This window comes from Musa acuminata, chromosome BXJ2-11, assembly GCF_036884655.1.
Source record: "Musa acuminata AAA Group cultivar baxijiao chromosome BXJ2-11, Cavendish_Baxijiao_AAA, whole genome shotgun sequence".
NCBI lineage: Eukaryota > Viridiplantae > Streptophyta > Magnoliopsida > Zingiberales > Musaceae > Musa > Musa acuminata.
Genome location: NC_088348.1, coordinates 14,302,533 through 14,320,969, shown reverse-complemented (window position 1 = coordinate 14,320,969; position 18,437 = coordinate 14,302,533).

Here is an 18,437-nt window from a genome sequence, read left to right as displayed (position 1 = left end):
ATTGCTCTGAAATAAAAAACTCTCCTCAAGGCAAAAGCTTCCTGATCAAAATCACATTAGGTGCTCAATGGTTGCAGGCGGTGGCACCTCTCCAGCTGGCGGTGGCACCTCCAGCTACCACGGGTTGCCAGAGGTTGCACCGCTCCAGCCAGAGGTGCAACCGCCCGCAACTCTGCCTTTTTAAACCACGCTAGGGCCGGCGGTGGAACCGACCCCAACTCACTCCCATTTCCTCCTCTACTCTTCCAAGTCTCCTCCATTCTCATTTCACTCCTCTAAGCCTTCCAAATACCTCCCATTTCGGAGCAAAACATCAAGAATCCTTCCTTCTCTTGAAGATTTCACAAAGGTACTCTCTAAGAAGCCCTTAAATTCTGTTTTGTTCTTCATTTACTCTTGCTCATCATCATCCCTCTAAACAGCAGTAGTTATGGGATCTAGAAGATCCTCAAGGGACAAGGGAAAGAGGAGATTAGTAGAAGAGTTTGATTTCACTCTTTTCGATTCAAAAAACCATGCTGAAAAATTTCCCTCTTTCGAACTTAGATGTATCAATAAGGGAAAATACGTAGATCTAAATGAACTAAAAGACTTAGAGACTATCCAATGGTTTGCAAACCTAGATCTACTTCCAATCTTGCAGATTAACGAACCCATCTATCCTAGGCTAGTTAGATTATTTTACAATAACATGCAAATAGATGATGAAGAAAGGATGTCCACCTATCTTTTAGGACAACACATCTCAATCACTGATAGGTTCATTTGTGATATGATAGGCATTCCCATAAAAAGCATAGGACTTTACTTTAGAGGATCATGGAATGATGAAAGTATTGGAACATCCTATGTTGAAGCCTTAGGAACAATCTTTGCCAATCCTAACATAGCATTGGTTCCTAAAAGTTGTGAACATCTATTGCCTTTGAACACTAAGATACTTCATTATATCATGACTAGTATAATTCTTCCTAAACAATACCATCATGATGAAATAAGTCAATTGGAATTAGGAACTATGTTCTTAATCATGAAGGGATATGACATCTGTCTTGGTTATCTTATCCAACAAAACATGTTAGAATTATCTAAGAAAGATATGATGCTCCCATATGGTGGTATAATCACAAGAATAATGAAAGCTTACGACATTCTAATACCACCAGAAGAAGAAGTAATGAAAGTAGATCGATTCAGCATAATAAACAAAAATCTACTTCACCGACTAAGATGTTACTATAGAAACGGTAACTGGGTTAGAATCCCTAGAAGAACTGATCACTCTCAACCTGAACCAGAACCGGAAACACCAGTATTTAGGGGTACCCAATCTCCTCCAACCCTTTCCTTTGAGGAAACACATCCAGTTGAGCAAACTCATACATCCATCGAAGAAATTGGGATTCGAATGGATCGATTCGAACAGAGACAAGAACGGATTGAACAACGACAAGATCAAATCCTATCTGAGCTGCAGCAAATTCATAGTCAATTTGACTCCTTGTTTAGGCACTTTAATTTTCCACCTCATCAATGAACTTGTTGAACACCTGTTGTTGTAAACTTCTTATGTTACTTCTGATGTACTAGCTGTAAACATCTATCATGGTAAACATGTATCTTGCGCCTTGTGGTAAAAGTTATCTCAGATTTTTATGGTATCATTACTGTTTGGTATGTAAGAATGTTGTACTTCGAAACTAAAAGTTTTAAAACCTTGTGCTTTGATTTCATTCAGAATTAGGAATGTTGATGTGTCCGAATAGATAAACTTGCTAAAATTATTTTTCGGACTATATTGAATTATCAAATCACTTGATTGCCATGTTTCTATGTGAAAATCTGGAACAAAATCTTGTCCGAATGCATCTTATTTATTCGAATGCTATAAAACAGATTTTCTCGTACACTTTCATGAATAAATTTGATGAAGTGATGTGTATGTATTCCATTCTACAAAATCTTTACAAAAACGGGGAATAAGTATTTAAAGCAATCTATGTAAAATTACTCTATAAGCTTGCCAATATTATTTTCCTGATATCATGCTTTTTGTTGATGACAAAGGGGGAGAAATACATGAATTGATAAACACTGCTATGATTAGAAATACTATGAGTGATGCTGCTATGATTAGGCCATCCTTGCATCACCAAGAAACATATGAACATGTGCTAAAGTTTGCATTATGCCCTGAGTTGATATCTTATCATGTGAAGAAAATGCAAAACTTGCTAGAATATTTCAAATGTGTGCATCATGTAATAGTACTTCACAGCTTTATATAATAATGTCCAAACTACATGATGAATAGTTACAAACACAATCATACAAACTTGATGATGTATGTCAAGCCTTGACATCATCTTTGAAGAGATACATCATGAGTATCATGATGGGAGTATTGATAAGTTTAACTGATCTAACTTATCAATACGTCACTTGAATTCTTGGGTCTTGAATTCAAGGTTGACTTATCTCAACTATGGCATATAGACAGGGGGAGTTAAGGATAACTCCATTATCAATTGATTGTCATCATCAAAAAGGGGGAGATTGTTGAATCTCGGATTTTGATGATGAAGTCAATTGTCATTTGTTGTCTAATCTATGTGTTGAGATAAGTGTGCAGGATTAACTACGATGAAAGTTAGACAAAGCAGTAGGAGTTGCGCCGGAGTCAAGTTCATGATCACGTTGGGAGTTCGAGAGTTCGACGGAAGTTCGGACGGTCGTCGGAGGTTCTGCGAGAACAGATCCGAGAAGTCCAGAAGCTTGCCAAGCGAAGCTCGTCGGAACTCGCCAAGTGGATCGTCGCAAAGTCCAGGAGTTTGCCGGAAGTCCGCAGGAGCATCACCGAGGATTCATCGGATGATCGACGGAAGTTCACCGGAAACATGCCGGAAGAAGCGATTGACGCACCGAAGCAAAGCTGCAGAAATTGTCTTAGATTTAATCGTAGTTAGCACATTGATTAAGTTAGAAAATGGGAGGTGATCCCATTGGCTTAATCTTGGGGCAATTGGGCCCTTGAAAGATTGAAATTGGGCCGAATGGAGCTAACCATTCGGACCCTGATTGCACCAAGAGGTGCAACCGCCTAGGCTAAGCCTCCCAGCGAGACTGGGCGGTGCAACCTCCCCAGCCAGGAGGTAGCACCGCCTGAGCTCAGTCTTCGAGCAAGACTGGGCGGTGCAACCTCCCTGACAGAGAGGTGGCACCGCCTGAGCTCGAACTTCGAGCTCTGGCAGAGTGGTGCAACCGCCTCAATCAAGAGGTAGCACCGCCTGGGCTCAGTCTTCGAGCTCTGCCAGGCGGTGCAACCTCTCCAGTCAGGAGGTGCAACCGCCTGATCCCGGAATTCCGGGATTTGATCGTTTTGAGCTCCAAATTTGAATTGGGTTGGGGCCTATAAATACCCCACCCATTCAGCATTGAAAAGCAACAGACCTACACCGAAATCTTGATCTTTTCTGTGATTCTAAGAGCTCAAAAAGTGTTGTAAAGCCTTTAAGTCTCCTCCTTCTGTTCTTCAAGTTTTGAGTTGTAAAGTGAGGAGAGAAAGGTCTGTAAAGGTTGTCTCCTGAGCCTGTCAAAAGGAGAGAAACTGTAAAAGGGCAGTTGGCCTTCGCCTATTAAGGAAGGCCTCTAGTTGACGTCGGTGACCTCATCGGTGGAGGAAGCCAAAAGTGGAGTAGGTCAAGACTGACCGAACCACTCTAAATCTCTGGTTTGCGTTTATTTTGAGCACTTTATCATTATTGCAAACCTCCTTCATAACTACTGCTCTCTGCGCTTTTACGAACAAGTTCTAACTGCTGTTCTTTCCAAATCTGCATTCAGACGTAAATCGGTGTTTTCGTACATTACAGTTTACGTTTACGTTTTGATTCTGCAAAACTGTCTTCTGCGCCTTCACGAACAAGTTTCTAAGTGCTGATCTATCCGAATATGCTTTCAGACGTAAACCAGTGTTTTTGTACGATATTTACATTGCAATTTACGTTTACGCCTTGATTCTGCAAAACTGTCTTCTGCGCTTTTACGAACGAGTTTCTAAGTTTAGATCCCTTTAAAACTGCATCTAGACGTAAAATTGCGTTTAGACGTAAAACTGCCCAAACTGTGTTTAGACGTAAACTAAGTTTAGACGTAAATATGCGTTTAGACGTAAATCTGCGTTTAGACGTAAATCTACGTTTAGACGTAAAACTGCGTTTAGACGCAAACTACGTTTAAAACGTAAAACTGCGTTTTAGACGTAAACTGAGTTTAGACGTAAATCTGCGTTTAGACGTAAATATGCGTTTAGACGTAAATCTGCGTTTAACGCAAACTGCATTTAAACGTAAATTGTGTTTAGACGTAAACTGCATTGAATCTTAAGTAATCTTAAAATCGGCTTTTACATCGAAATCGTTTTTATCGAACGAACGCAGCTTTCATCTTTTAATCGCTGAGAGATTTCCGCTGCACTAATTCACCCCCCCCCCCTCTTAGTGCCCTCGATCCTAACACCCAGAACCTCGAGGAAGCATGATGCTATTTGGGTTATCATTTATAGGTTAACAAAATCTGCACATTTCCTACCGATTAATATGACTTATTCGCTTGATAGACTTGCAGATTTATATGTTAATGAAATAGTAAGACTTCATGGTATTCCAAAGGAGATCATCTCTGATAGAGACTCCAGATTTCTCTCTAGATTCTGGAGAAGATTACAGGAATCTATGGGCACTAAAGTCAAGTTTAGTACTGCATATCATCCTCAAACTGATGGTTAGTCAGAGAGAACAATTCAAACACTTGAGGATTTGCTTAGAGCCTATGTTATGGATTGGAAAGGTGAATGGGATAAGGATATTTCACTTGTTGAGTTCACGTATAATAATAGTTATCATTCGAGTATTCAGATAGCTCCTTATGAAGCTCTATATGGGCGAAAGTGCATAACACCTATAGGTTGTGAGGAAGTTGGAGACAGAAAGTTGTTAGCACCGGACAAGGTACAAGAAACTACCGAGAAATTTCAAGTTATAAGGAAAAGGTTAAAAGCTGCTCAGAGTCGTCAAAAGAGTTATGCCGACACTAGGAGACGAGATATTGAGTTTGAAATTGGAGATTTTGTATTCTTAAAAGTCTCCCCTTCCAAAGGCATTATAAGGTTTGGGAAGAAAGGAAAATTAAGCCCAAGATTTATTGGACCTTTTGAGGTTCTTGAGAGGGTTGGTTATGTCGCTTACAGGATTGCCTTGCCACCAGCATTGAGCCATGTCCATGATATATTTCATGTCTCGATGATTAGAAAGTATATGTATGACCCTTCTCACATCATTAAGTATGAGTTGGTGGAGATCGATAAAGATTTATCCTATGTGGAAGAGCCTATTCAGATTATTGATAAGAAAGAAAAAGTCCTAAGGAATCGGGTCATCCCACTGGTTCAAGTAATTTGGAGACATCATTCTGGAGAGGTGACAACTTGGGAGCTAGAAGAGGAAATGGAAAAGGTGTATCCTCGTCTTTTCATCGAATAGAGGTACGATAAATTTAGAGGACTAAATTTTTCTTTTAAGGGGGGGAGAGTGTAACACCCCTCATTTCCGAATGTTCGTATAAATTTCTGGTGATAATGTAAGCATCTATTTTAATTGACAGAGGTAGAAATAGAGTATGAATCCGAGGTAACTTATTTTTAAGATTTGGGAGATCTGTTCAAAAAAAAAAAAAAAAGAAAGAATCTGAGGACCTATATGTAAACCCTAAGGACCTAATAGTGAATATGATAAAAACAAGGACTAAACTGCAAAATGCACCAAATGACAAATCCCACCGCTTAAGCTTCTCTGCCTTCGTTCTTAAGGAAGCAGAGAAGGCAGCTCGTGGGTGATCAGGGAAAGATAGAAAGAAGAAAGAAGAAGAAGAAGAAGAAGAGAAACAAAAATTGGGGCTTTTAGGGTTCTTGCTTTAATCTTTTCACTTCGGGTCAAAATTATCGAAGGCAAGTGTTCTAACCCCATCCTACAGAAGTATTAGACTCTGTTTTTATGTTGATCCAAAATAAATTGGAAGATTTCTATTTAGAAACTAATATGTTTCTCTTTGGACATAGAACCATGGATTTCTGAAATATTTGCGGTAAACTGACCCCTATACACTTTTTCAGCTATAAGTTTTAGTATAAAATGTGAATTTAGGCAAGAACTATTTTGTTTGATATTAGACTTTTATATCTTTCTTTTGACACTGATTTTGTAAATTTTGGACACCGAATACTTACCCAAACATCTCTTTCAAATGAGCCTATAGACGCTGTAAAACAGGGTTCATGATTTCTGACCTTTCGATACTAAAATGCCTATAACTCCCTGTTGAAAATTCTGATTTGTACCAAACTGATTTTATTTGAAACAAGACTTGAAACTATTTCTTTGGACATATAGTTTGAAAATTTTGGAGTTCATTTGCCCACCCTATCATCTGTTGAATCCGACCCTATAAATTCTGCAAAACAGTGATTGTGATTTTGACCTTGTGTTACCAAATCAGAGGTAACTCTGTGTTGGGAGCCCTGTTTCATATGAAATCTGTTCCATCAGAATATAGATTGATATATGGTTCGACCATAGCCTTCGTATGGGTATTGGAGCATAATTGTTATTCTGAAATATTTGTTTGATGTGCCACTGGAATTCTGTCCGAAATCGAGCTTTGGTCGATTTCGCGTATTCTGTTCCATTCCTTTGGATACTTGAATTCGTCTAACCTTCTTATTTGAATTGAGCTAAATATAATTGGATTCCCTGTACACTCTTGCTTCCATTTTCCTTTCTTATATGAATACATTTGTGAGAGATTTGTTCCTTGCGTCATATTGTTCTTAAAAAGGCACATGTAAGCTTCGTTGTTCCGCATGTGCTTCCGATATATGCTACTTATTGTTGAAACTGCCCTTTTGTACTCTGGTGTGTGGGATTGTCTGGACCTTTGCCAGAAATGGTAAAGTGTATGCGCTTATTGCCCGCTATGTGGGGTCCCGTTATGTGGGATATTCTGGACCTTTGCCAGAAATGGTAAAGGGTATGCGCTTGTTGCCCGCTATGTGGGTATGTGCTTAGAGCCTGCGATGCTCTGCCGGCCCCCTTTGACTTCACCTAGACGTGGGTGGATGGAGCTCCCAGACGTGGGAGACTTTTTTCAGGTGGTCATTCAGAAATGGATGAATCACATTCTGACTGAGATCCCACTACACCCTCTATATGTTTGATATGACATCCAGAGTTTTGGTGAGTTATTTCTATTCATGCTCTGGATAAGAATGATAAGATTGCAACGTCAAGGACGACGTTTGAGCTTCTGTACGATATCTGTGTTTGATATGCTCTGAAATGCTTCATTCACTATTGATTTTGCTTCGTAATGTTCCATATGCCGTTGATATGCTTTAGAACATTTCATATGCCATTGATAAGCTCCGATATGTTTCCTTGTTTCTGATATGCTCCAATTACTCTATGCCCCATCTGTCAGGAACTAAATATGTAAGATTGAAAGGACAATTGTGTTTCTGCTCCTAATGATATTATGTTTACGAAATCGTATATTCTGCTTTGTGTTTTGAAACTGTATCTTTTTGGAAATTGTACTATTTTGATATGGATATGTTAGTCACTTGCTGAGCTCTTTATGCTCACCCCGTTTGTTGATAAATTTTTCAGGATAGCGTATCGCTTGCTTAAATGTTAAGATTGGGCTGAGGCAGTGGAAAATTTAGAAGACTTGGGCAGAACTTTTGTTAGCATATATGTAGTTGTTGTATAAACTACCTTGCATCTAATGAAATGTGACTATGAATCTAAACCTGTGGATTTTGTGTAAGTTAAAGGATCCCTCATGTATAGGGTTTTGGAATGTTAAATTAAATTCGTGTAATGATATGAACTTATGGTAAATCGTTGATTTTGGTGATTGCATAGATTTCCCCACTTGTGGATTTATTTTGTGGTTATTATTTTGATGAGTTGAGTTTAGATTGTATGAATTATCGAGTGATGTGTGCTATGTTTATGAATTGCACAGGGTTATGAATTGGTAGATTATAGAAGTGAAATTTTGATGGGAATGTTTTCTTAGTGACCTCAAATTTGTGTTTGGATCCTGGGTTAGTTATGATGGAAATTTTAAATATTGTCGATATTCTTTGAGGGGCGTGACAGAGGTGGTATCAAACATGATTTGAGAATCACTAAGAATATTATCTTTATTTGAGGTTTATTGACTATCATTAGAGATTGATCAAAGAAAATGTTCTTTTGATGTTTTAGGAAGCGAGGATGACGAGATCATCTGGTTCTCCTGTTGCATCTACTGCTGATCAATTGAGTGGAATTATGCGGACTTTGGAGACTATGGCACAAGTGATGCAACAACAACAACAACCTGTCCAACAAGGAAGTAATGATGGAACAGAGACATCAAACCAGACGGGGTTGGGAATTGGACAGTTTAAGAAGCTTAGTCCTCCCAGTTTCAGTGGTGAGTCTGATCCAATGGTGGCAGAACGATGGATGATGCAGATAGAGAAAATATTTGATGCTTTAAATTACTCTGATGAACGAAAGGTTTTTCTTGCCACCTTTATGCTGGAAGGAGAAGCTGAACACTGGTGGAGAATGATTAAGAGGATGTCTGAAATCAAACATGAGCCAATGACATGGAAGTTATTCCAAGAAAAGTTTAACGATAAATATTTTTCAGATTGTATGAGAGAGCAAAAAGAATTGGAGTTCTTGAATCTTATCCAGGGAAGTATGACGGTTACAATGTATGAATCTAAATTCACTGAGCTCTCTAGGTTTGCCACACATATGACTGATGATGAATCTAGAAAGGCAAGAAGGTTTGAAAGGGGATTACGGCCGGCAATAAGAAGCCAAATGTCAGCTTTAAAATTACAGACATATGCTGATACGGTAGAAAGAGCTTTGAAAATTGAAAGAGACATGGAGGAAATTCAAGAAATCATTGGCAAGAACAAAAGGGACAAATTTACTAGCAAAAGCAGGATAGAAAATGAATATGAAGATAGTAACAAGAGGTTTAAGACATCTGGATTTGAGAAAAGGAAACCATTGGGGAGGACTCAGTTATGTGCAAAATGCGGATTAAATCATGAAACAAGTCGGTGTTTTCGGGTGACTGGAGCATGTTTTGGTTGTGGAAAGCTAGGCTATCAACTAAGAGATTGCCCACTGAACAGGAAGAAAGAGCCATTGTCTCCTAGACCCTCAGCCCTTGCTAGAGTGTACGCTATCACTGAACAAGATTCTAAAGCTTCTAAATCAGTGGTGGAAGGTATTCTTCATGTTTCTAAAAGAAATGCAAAAGTTTTGTTTGATCCCGGCTCCAACTTATCTTTTGTTTCACAATACTTTGCTTGTCACTTGGATATTCTACCTAAACCCCTGGATTATATGTTATATGTAACAACTGCTGTTGGAGATTCATTGGCAACAAACTTGGTCTACCCATCTTGTTTGATCTCTATTGGAGACCACGAACTCCTTGCTGATTTGATTCTCCTAGAGATCCAGGGTTTTGATATTATACTTGGCATAGATTGGTTATCTTCTCATCACGCTAGTATTGATTGTTACAAGAAAATAATTACTTTCTGCATACCAGATCAGCCTATATTTTTCTTTGAGGGCATTAAGCATGATTTGCCTTCTTGCTTGATATCAGCACTTCAAGCTTATCGTCTTATGCAGAAAGGTTGTTTTTGTTATATGGTGTGTGTAAAGGAGCATTCAAACCAGGAAACCCACCTAGATGAAATTTCAGTGGTCAAAGAATTCCCTGATGTATTCCCAGATGACTTGCCTGGTTTACCTCTAGATAGAGAGGGTGAATTTGCTATTGATATGGTCTCCAGTACAACCCCAATATCTAAGCCTCCCTACAGAATGGCACCACTCGAGCTAGAGGAATTAAAGAAGCAAATATAAGAATTATTAGATAAGAGTTTCATACGACCCAGTGTATCCCCATGGGGTGCTCCGATACTATTAGTGATGAAGAAGGATGGAACATTGAGGCTTTGTATTGATTATAGACAGTTGAATCAGGTGACCATCAAAAACAGGTATCCCATACCTAGAATTGATGATTTGTTTGATCAATTGCAGGGTGCACAAGTATTCTCTAAGATTGACCTGAGGTCAGGTTACTATCAGTTGAAGATCAAGGAGGAGGATATTTCAAAAACAGCTTTCAGAACTCGATATGGTCATTATGAATTCTTGGTGATGCCTTTTGGTTTGACAAATGCCCCTGCAGCTTTTATGGAACTAATGAATAGGATATTTCAACCGCTCTTGGATATCTGTGTAATTGTATTTATTGATGACATATTGGTGTATTCAAAGAGTAATCTGGAGCATGAGGAACACCTGAGAGATGTGTTGTCCATACTAAGAGAAAAGAAGTTGTATGCAAAGTTCAGCAAATGTGAATTTTGGTTGAATGAAGTTGCTTTCTTAGGCCATGTGATTTCAGGGAAGGGTATATCTGTTGATCCAAGGAAAATATAAGCTGTAGTTGAATGGGAAGTACCAACAAATGTAACAGAGGTTAGAAGTTTCTTGGGCATGGCAGGTTATTACAGGAGATTTGTGGAGGGATTTTCTCGAATTGCTCAACCTCTCACCAAACTCACTAAGAAGAATATGAAATTTGTATGGGGTGATGATTGTGAGCAAAGCTTTCAAGAGTTAAAAAGAAGATTGACTAGTGCCCCTATTCTCACTATTCCAAGTGGTAGTGAGGGATTTGTAGTTTATACTAATGCTTCAAGAAAGGACTTAGGATGTGTTTTGATGCAGGAAGGGAGAGTAATTGCTTATGCTTCTAGGAAACTTAAGGGTTATGAATTGAATTATCCAACTCATGATTTGGAATTAGCAGCAATCATTTTTGCTCTAAAGATTTGGAGACATTATTTGTATGGTCGACAGTTTGAAATCTTCACTGATCACAAGAGTTTAAAATATATTTTCACTCAGAAGGAGTTGAACATGAGACAACGAAGATGGATAGAACTTCTGAAGGATTATGATTGTGCCATCCGTTATCACCCAAGCAAGGCCAATGTTGTAGCTGATGCACTTAGTAGGAAATCTACAAGTTTTATGGCTAGTCTGGTCGTGAAGCAATGGAAGCTAATAGAAGAAAATTTTGATTTGAAAGCTTTGAGGAAAGAGCAAGACTCGATGATTTTGATGGCCTCCATTCAAGTGCATTCTGATCTTATGCAACAAATTAAGGAAGGACAATTACGAGATCCACATTTAATCTACTTGAGGAGTGAAGTAGAAAAGGGATTGAAGCCACAATTTCAAATTTCAAAGGATGGCCTATTGAGATTTGGGGAGAGAGTATGCGTACCAAATGAACTAGATATCAAGAATCAAATCCTAACTGAAAGTCATACTTCAAAGTACACCCTACACCCTGGGAGCACTAAGATGTATAGAGATCTTCAAAGCCATTATTGGTGGGAAGGCATGAAGACGGAAATTGCAATGTATGTTTCAAAATGTTTGACGTGTCAGCAAATCAAAGTAGAACACCAAAGACCTAGAGGGTTACTGCAACCTTTAGTTATTCCTGAATGGAAATGGGAATGTATTACTATGGACTTTGTTTCGGGACTACCCAGAACCTCGAGGAAGCATGATGCTATTTGGGTTATCATTGATAGGTTAACAAAATCTGCACATTTCCTACCGATTAATATGACTTATTCGCTTGATAGACTTGCAGATTTATATGTTAATGAAATAGTAAGACTTCATGGTATTCCAAAGGAGATCATCTCTGATAGAGACTCCAGATTTCTCTCTAGATTCTGGAGAAGATTACAGGAATCTATGGGCACTAAAGTCAAGTTTAGTACTACATATCATCCTCAAACTGATGGTCAGTCAGAGAGAACAATTCAAACACTTGAGGATTTGCTTAGAGCTTATGTTATGGATTGGAAAGGTGAATGGGATAAGGATATTTCAGTTGTTGAGTTCACGTATAATAATAGTTATCATTCAAGTATTCAGATAGCTCCTTATGAAGCTCTATATGGGCGAAAGTGCATAACACCTATAGGTTGGGAGGAAGTTGGAGACAGAAAGTTGTTAGCACCGGACAAGGTACAAGAAACTACCGAGAAATTTCAAGTTATAAGGAAAAGGTTAAAAGCTGCTCAGAGTCGTCAAAAGAGTTATGCCGACACTAGGAGACGAGATATTGAGTTTGAAATTGGAGATTTTGTATTCTTAAAAGTCTCCCCTTCCAAAGGCATTATAAGGTTTGGGAAGAAAGGAAAATTAAGCCCAATATTTATTGGACCTTTTGAGGTTCTTGAGAGGGTTGGTTATGTCGCTTACAGGATTGCCTTGCCACCAGCATTGAGCCATGTCCATGATATATTTCATGTCTCGATGATTAGAAAGTATATGTATGACCCTTCTCACATCATTAAGTATGAGCTGGTGGAGATCGATAAAGATTTATCCTATGTGGAAGAGCCTATTCAGATTATTGATAAGAAAGAAAAAGTCCTAAGGAATCGGGTCATCCCACTGGTTCAAGTAATTTGGAGACATCATTCTGGAGAGGAGACAACTAGGGAGCTAGAAGAAGAAATGGAAAAGGTGTATCCTCGTCTTTTCATCGAATAGAGGTACGATAAATTTAGAGGACTAAATTTTTCTTTTAAGGGGGGGAGAGTGTAACACCCCTCATTTCCGAATGTTCGTATAAATTTCTGGTGATAATGTAAGCATCTATTTTAATTGACAGAGGTAGAAATAGAGTATGAATCCGAGGTAACTTATTTTTAAGATTTGGGAGATCTGTTCAAAACAAAAAAAAAAAAAAAGAATCTGAGGACCTATATGTAAACCCTAAGGACCTAATAGTGAATATGATAACAACAAGGACTAAACTGTAAAATGCACCAAATGACAAATCCCACCGCTTAAGCTTCTCTGCCTTCGTTCTTAAGGAAGCAGAGAAGGCAGCTCGTGGGTGATCAGGGAAAGAAAGAAAGAAGAAAGAAGAAGAAGAAGAAGAGAAACAAAAATTGGGGCTTTTAGGGTTCTTGCTTTAATCTTTTCACTTCGGGTTAAAATTCTCAAAGGCAAGTGTTCTAACCCCATCCTACAGAAGTATTAGACTCTGTTTTTATGTCGATCCAAAATAAATTGGAAGATTTCTATTTAGAAACTAATATGTTTCTCTTTGGACATAGAACCATGGATTTTTGAAATATTTGCGGTAAACTGACCCCTATACACTGTTTCAGCTATAAGTTTTAGTAAAAAATGTGAATTTATGCAAGAACTATTTTTTTTGAAATTAGACTTTTATATCTTTCTTTTGACACTGATTTTGTAAATTTTGGACACCGATTACTTACCCAAACATCTCTTTCAAATGAGCCTATAGACGCTGTAAAATAGGGTTCAAGATTTCTGACCTTTCGATACTAAAATGCCTATAACTCCCTGTTGAAAATTCTGATTTATACCAAACTGATTTTATTTGAAAAAAGACTTGAATATATTTCTTTGGACATATAGTTTGAAAATTTTGGAGTTCATTTTCCCACCCTATCATCTGTTGAATCGGACCCTATAAATTCTGCAAAACAGTGATTGTGATTTTGACCTTGTGTTACCAAATCAGAGGTAACTCTGTGTTGGGAGCCCTGTTTCATATGAAATCTGCTCCATCAGAATATAGATTGATATATGGTTCGACCATAGCCTTCGTATGGGTATTGGACTATAATTGTTATTCTGAAATATTTGTTTGATGTGCCACTTGAATTCTGTCCGAAATCGAGCTTTGGTCGATTTCGCGTATTCTGTTCCATTCCATTAGATACTTGAATTCGTCTAACCTTCTTATTTGAATTGAGCTAAATATAATTGGATTCCCTGTACACTCTTGCTTCCATTTTCCTTTCTTATATGAATACATTTGTGAGAGATTTGTTCCTTGCGTCATATTGTTCTTAAAAAGGCACATGTAAGCTTCGTTGTTCCGCGTGTGCTTCCGATATATGCTACTTATTGTTGAAACTGCCCTTTTGTACTCTGGTGTATGGGATTGTCTGGACCTTTGCCAGAAATGGTAAAGGGTATGCGCTTATTGCCCGCTATGTGGGGTCCCGTTATGTGGGATATTCTGGACCTTTGCTAGAAATGGTAAAGTGTATGCGCTTGTTGCCCGCTATGTGGGTATGTGCTTAGAGCCTGCGATGCTCTGCTGGCCCCCTTTGACTTCACCTAGACGTGGGTGGATGGAGCTCCCAAACGTGGGAGACTTTTTTCAGGTGGTCATTCAGAAATGGATGAATCACATTCTGACTGAGATCCCACTACACCCTCTATATGTTTGATATGACATCCAGAGTTTTGGTGAGTTATTTCTGTTCATGCTCTGGATAAGAATGATAAGATTGCAACGTCAAGGATGACGTTTGAGCTTCTGTACGATATCTGTGTTTGATATGCTCTGAAATGCTTCATTCACTGTTGATTTTGCTTCGTAATGTTCCATATGCCGTTGATATGCTTTGGAACATTTCATATGCCATTGATAAGCTCCGATATGTTTCCTTGTTTCTGATATGCTCCAATTACTCTATGCCCCATCTGTCAGGAACTAAATATGTAAGATTGAAAGGACAATTGTGTTTCAGCTCCTAATGATATTATGTTTACGAAATCGTATATTCTGCTTTGTGTTTTGAAACTGTATCTTTTTGGAAATTGTACTATTTTGATATGGATATGTTAGTCACTTGCTGAGCTCTTTATGCTCACCCCGTTTGTTGATAAATTTTTCAGGATAGCGTATCGCTTGCTTAAATGTTAAGATTGGGCTGAGGCAGTGGAAAATTTAGAAGACTTGGGCAGAACTTTTGTTGGCATATATGTAGTTGTTGTATAAACTACCTTGCATCTAATGAAATGTGATTATGAATCTAAACCTATGGATTTTGTGTAAGTTAAAGGATCCCTCATGTATAGGGTTTTGGAATGTTAAATTAAATTCGTGTAATGATATGAACTTATGGTAAATCGTTGATTTTGGTGATTGCATAGATTTCCCCACTTGTGGATTTATTTTGTGGTTATTATTTTGATGAGTTGAGTTTAGACTGTATGAATTATCGAGTGATTTGTGCTATGTTTATGAATTGCATAGGGTTATGAATTGGTAGATTATAGAAGTGAAATTTTGATAGGAATGTATTCTTAGTGACCTCAAATTTGTGTTTGGATCCTGGGTTAGTTATGATGGAAATTTTAAATATTGTCGATATTCTTTGAGGGGCGTGACAGAACTACAGATTATGGTATTTGGTATTCTCATAATTTTAAATGTAAATTATTTGGTTTCACTAATAATGATTGGGCAAGAGTTTTAGATGATAGAAAGAGTACTTCAGGCGATATTTTTAGCCTTGGATCAGGAGCTATATCTTGGAGTTCAAAAGAGCAAGCAATAATTGTATTATCGACATCAGAAGTAGGATATGTAGTCGCAAAATCAGCAGCTTATCAAGCAATATGGCTTAGAATACTTCTTGAATATATTCATCAAAAACAAAAAGAAGCAATGGAAATATTTTGTGACAACAAAGCCACAATTGCAATGACGAAGAATCTAACATTTCATGGAAGAACGAAGCATATAGAGATACGCTATCATTTCATCCGAGATCTTGTAGCAAGTAGAGTCATAACGATGAAGTATTGTGGAACATATAAACAAGTTGCGGATATCCTCACTAAGTCGCTTTCAGTTCAAAATCATGTTTATTTCATGTCGCAAATCGGTGTATGTAACTATGAATCAAGGGGGAGTGTTAAGAATTGATTCATGGTAGTTATCTAGGTAGTTATCATGTTCTGGATAGTTTTAGACATGTTTCAAGAAGTTACCCATGATCTAGAAGTTATATGGTAGTTCCTATAACTATCTCAATCATGAGTGACATGGGGAGTGAGGTAGTTACCACTAGGTCCTATAAATAGGACCGTATTTCATGAAGCAAAAGAGAAGCATAATACACTTGGGAATATCTTGAAAGTGTTCTATGTCAATCTTCTTGTTTTAAATACTACATTAGTTTTCTTGATCGAAAGGATTCCTTTTAATTGCATCGTAGTATTCTGTTTTTTATCGTTTTCTTGCTCCTCCATCCCCGATACTATGATAAAATATGAAATATAATTACAGAGTGTGTTTGATATAGTGAACTTGATGGCTATTTATACATATTAGCAAAGATGATTTTTCTCAACTACTTAGAGATTTTCTTATGCAGTTGCAAAAATTTTATCTGCTATCATCGACTACCACTGTGGGCTAGTCCCTAGCCTTGTCGTCCTCAGGAACCCCACCGGCCATGACATCGACAGTCGGTACGAGTTGGGGCAGGTGCTCGACTGTGGCTAGTTCGGCGTCACCTACCTTTGCACCAACAAGGCCACGGGGGAGCACCTCGCCTGCAAGTCCATCTCCAAGAAGAAACTATGCCAGGCTGTGGCTCATCAAGGACGTGCGCAGGGAGGTTGAGATTATGAGGCACTTGTCTGCCAACCCCAACATCGTGAGCCACCACGACACCTACCAAGATGACTGCGACGTCCACGTCGTGAGGGAGCTCTTCAATCGAATCGTCACCGGTGGGGCATTACACCGGAAGGGCGGTGACCGCCATCACATGCACCATCGTACAAGTCATTCAGGTCTGATCTCTGCACCCTGCTTGCTTTAAATTTTGCACTATGAGGTGTTCTTTTGTATCTTCTGTGCAACTACTCATGTTTCTTACCTAGTGATTCATGAAGTGGTGTGCTGTTTTGTAGAATCACTGAAACTTAACCCCTAGTAAAAGGTTACAATAAAGATGTTTACTCAAGTAACAGGTTACGACAAGAACCAACATCTCTGGCAAGGATTAACAATTTCCATGGAGGATCAACTTGCCTTGAAAAGAATATTGATAATCGGTGTAACATCCATCCATCTTGATTTAAATTTGGTCTTTCCTTCCATTGTAGCGAGATGGAGTCCTTCCCTGAATGAATAAGTATTTTGAACCAGTGGTAGCTCGACCTCTGCAATTTGGAACCATTCAACAGATGGTCAACCATACTGATGAGTCAGCAATGGTCCTCCTGATTGGAGATAATTTTGGATCTGACAAAAGACAACCCAGGCCTGATGGGATATGCAAGCTACAGCAAGAGTATGGTTTAATATCTTAAAAAAACATTCTACAAATTAAATTGTACATATTGCTTATCATATACATATTTAGTTTTGCTAAGTTTTATCGTTGCTATTATTGTAGCTGTAAGTGGTTTGATATTGTCCATCCAAATACGTAGCAAGCGGTGGATAGAGATGGAAATGTGCCCATCGTATATCCTTACTCTTGCCTGCTTATCCAATGTCATCCTGATACTACTGGTATAGATATGGGCTAATCTCTAAATGTCTTTTTATTTCTAAACGAATTTGAATATATGACTTACCAAAAAAAAAATTGAATATTTGAAGTTGTTAATAGTTTTTACATGTAAACACATTTTTTTCTTATGCTTCTTGTATTAATATATTTTAAATTTTATCTATAAAATAAATATGATCGATCAATTTGAATTAGTTATTTAAACATTTTTTTTCATGCCGTCCGCAATTCATGTAATGTTCCCATATTCCTCCAGCTAAAATCCATCCATCTGAATCCTTATCCTTTTTCTTTTTTTTGACAAATAAGATTATTGAATTTAATATTTTTCTGATATCTATATCTGAATTGGTATCCAGTGATTAAAAAATGCATAGGAACATGAAACCCTTGGATTTTCTACTATATGATTGGTTTTTACCATTATGCTGCCTTGTTGTGAGCATCTGGATATAATAAATCATTATATTTCTTTTTATTATTAGTATTTGTTTTACCTGCTTGCCATGCTTATATGACTAGTATCATTTATACTTGTAGATCCAAGGCAGCTACGTTACAATATTGGGGCTTATATCATATGGGATCTCAGAGTTAGCCCATCCTATTTTTGCAACCCTTTCTGAGCAAGGTGTTGTTTCAATGCGATAGATAGTTACACTAATTGATCATGATCTGTGCTGTCAGATATCTACAATATTGGTTTATGGGTTTGACATCAGAAAGTGTTATCCATCTTCTCTAACAGTGCAAGAAGTCTTTGTTAAAGAGGGATAGTTGGTCCAAGTTTGATTTAAGCAGGAAGATAACACTTTGATTGTGCAATCCAAGTAAGATGACCATATGGATAGGCAGCATGTCTTTCAATTTATTGGCCTAC